This window comes from Protobothrops mucrosquamatus, unplaced genomic scaffold (genome assembly GCF_001527695.2).
Source record: "Protobothrops mucrosquamatus isolate PMUCROS unplaced genomic scaffold, P.Mucros_1.0 scaffold383, whole genome shotgun sequence".
NCBI lineage: Eukaryota > Metazoa > Chordata > Lepidosauria > Squamata > Viperidae > Protobothrops > Protobothrops mucrosquamatus.
In genome coordinates this window covers 331,299-334,389 of record NW_015386715.1, presented here as the reverse complement: position 1 = coordinate 334,389, position 3,091 = coordinate 331,299, and positions in this window count along the sequence as shown.

Sequence of the window (3,091 nt, the reverse complement as noted above, 5' to 3'; positions counted from 1 at the left end):
GTCCCCTTTCCCCGCGTGCGCGCCAGCGACTCTTGCTTTTGCACCCTAGCTGTGATTGGGCCTCCTTAGTGTGCAACCGCCTAGGCAGGTCTGATTCAAGACCAAATCGCAAATCTTTTCTATTTCCTCTTCCCTGGGTATTTTGCTGGGGGGAGGGGGCGAGAGGAGGCTCCTTTGGATTAAGCGTGGACAGCTTTAGTATCCAGGACGAGTGATATTTGCTAAGCAGCAGTTAACTATTAGGACACAATTTATCCAAGCTGAATTATTGTAAGGGTTTCTGCACAAGACTGCCCTTTTTTAAAAAAATCGTTCATTTAATTTATACATCTAATTGTGTGTGTGTGTGTGTTTAACAAAACAATATTTAATCTTAAAAGAAAAAATAATTGCTTTTTTAAAAAAAATATAGCACTGACTAAAATGCAAACTAAGAAAGAAAAAAAATCTACCCTATATTTAATATTTATCAAGAATCCTGGGTTCGCTAATGAATTTGCTGCTATAATATGAATACATATTATATGACATAAGATATCACAAACTTTGCCACAGTAGCACATATTGCTGCATCTTTTGATTGATAGAAAATACTGCATCTTCCCTCCAGATAAATCACACATTTCTAACAACCATTCTTTGACGTATGGAATACAGGTAGTCCTCACTTACCAACAGTATTTGGGAGGGGAAGTCTGTTGCTAAGCAACATGATCATAAGGTGTGATGTCATGTGAACATGCTGACATATGATTGCAGTTTCAGTTCATTACCTTCATTTAGGTAAATCCCTTGTGATCAAAGCATCCTGTGGTCATGTGATCATTTGGAACATTCTGCTAGCTTCCTCATTGACCTTGATGTATGAAAGCAACTCAGATGTCTTTGAGGCAGCCAAACTATTTGTTATGTATTGATCTGTTAGAAGATACTTAAGCTGGAAATGCTTCCATTGCAAATTGGAAAGACAAATTCAGTTTGAAGTTAGTAAAAATCCTTAAAATAGTTATTTCATAGCCGTTGAATTAAAGTCATTATCCCAGCTTCTGCCCAAATCTTCCAATAGAATTATTTATCATCACCTTTAAAGTAGATTTTATATATATAAAAAAGATATTCATAATTCTCATTATCAAAACTCAGTTTATATCCCATTATGGCCCAATGATTTCTCACTGCTTATACTCCCAGAAATTAAACACCTTTTCTGCTATTCATTGTTCCAAAGCACTTTCCATGCTTGCAAAAGAAATAGATAATAACTTTCCAACTTAGCCCAGAAGGCTGATATTCAGTTATATTTTCACTCCACCAGCAGATGGCTGATAAAATGTTGGCCCAATGATATTTTTGCAAGTTAGATAGGTTAAAGACACCTTCCTCAAATAATAATCTCAATTTAGCCAAAGAAAACTTTGGTGATGCCCAATAACAAATAAATTTCCTCAATAATTTTATCTATCCACAGGAAATATTTATTTGGTATTAACGTAGGATATTTCCAAAAACATAAAAAAGGACAATGTTCATTTTAATAACATTAAATTTGCCTTAAATGACTATGTTGGTCTATTGTCTTCTGATTCATCTGCCTGTTTGTTTCCAGGCCCAAAACAGGGCTGGTTTTAGCCATTAGAACCTATTTTCAGTTGGGGCTAAGTTCTGTATTGTTAAGGAACAAGCAGTGGCCAAATGCAAGTCAATTGAGGATCCAGAGACAATAAACACACCAGTAAATGAAGAGATTTTAAGTTTTATTATTAACTTTAGCAGGCAGATTTAATACAAACACAAAAGCATAGCATACCAAGCAAGACAATAACAAAACTCTGTTCAGCTGTTGGGACTCCCAGTGGAACAACAGTGGAGAGACCCCAAAGCAGTGAAGTTACATAGCACTCAGCACTATGTCTATGTAGAAGATCCCCCCAAAAAGGGCAATACTAGGATCTTATCAAAACCTGGCACCAAAACCTCATGATCTTCTTTCTCTGGTACTGAGATTGCAGAACCTGACCTTGGCTAGATAAACAAAAACCTGGGAACTGTACAGATAAGCCAGTACCAATTTAAATCTTGATCTTTTTCTACAGCTTTGTGTCTCCCTCAGTGCCACTATAAGTTCTCAAAAAACCTTATCTTTATGACCCAGCCCAAAATTAAAATTAGATATTCTTTTGCCATGGGAGCAGAGCATCATTCCCACTCATTTGGTAAGTTGGTAAATTTTAGGACGGAATATTCTAAAGAAGCCTTACACCAGGGGTGTCAAACTCAATTTCATTGAGGGCCGCATCAGCATTGTGGTTGCCCTCAGGGGGCTGGGTGGATGTGACCTACTGGGTGGGCGTGGATGGAGTGGGTGTGGCCTACTGGGTGGGCATTGCCAGCTCTACATCGTTCGCGTCAAAGGTGCCTGTGGGGGCCTGGGCAGGAGTGGGACAGATCTGAGGGTCTCTGGCAGAAGGGGGTGTGACCGGGGCAAGCACCAAGGGATGGTCCATTTCTTCATTCCTCACAAAGGGTGACACCTCCCCAGTATGCACCCAGGGGGCGGGGCCGACACAGCAGGGTCTGGTTCCTCCTGTTTCTAGACGGCCTTGTGGAGCTAAGACTGAATGCGTTTCAGCATAGATGGCCACCACAAAATTGTACATTGGCTCCCGGCCAGCCTGGGCCAGGGCCAAGGCAACGGGGGCCGTTCCCTCACTGTTTCCAGGATGGCTTCGCGGGCCGCATCCGGCCCCTGGGCCTTGTGTTTGACATGTCTGCCCTACACTCTGAGAAAGACTGAGATATAATATTTCTCAATAGTGACTCCAATGGATTAAGATTTCATATCTGTTGACTTTGCTCATTTATGTCTTTAGATGGTACTTTTAAAATACGATGAACTGAATTGTGAGTCACAAAAATGTAAGTAATAAGATGCCACAAGATAGCTGTTTTTTTGCCATAACAGTAAAGAGCAATCGCTTTTATCTTGTAGATTTGGCTGACTGAGTTGGGTTAAAAAAGAAACAGAAGTGCTTTTGTGTAAGATATCTTACACGTAGATCTAACTTTTTGCACATTGAATGAGCAAAAGCCA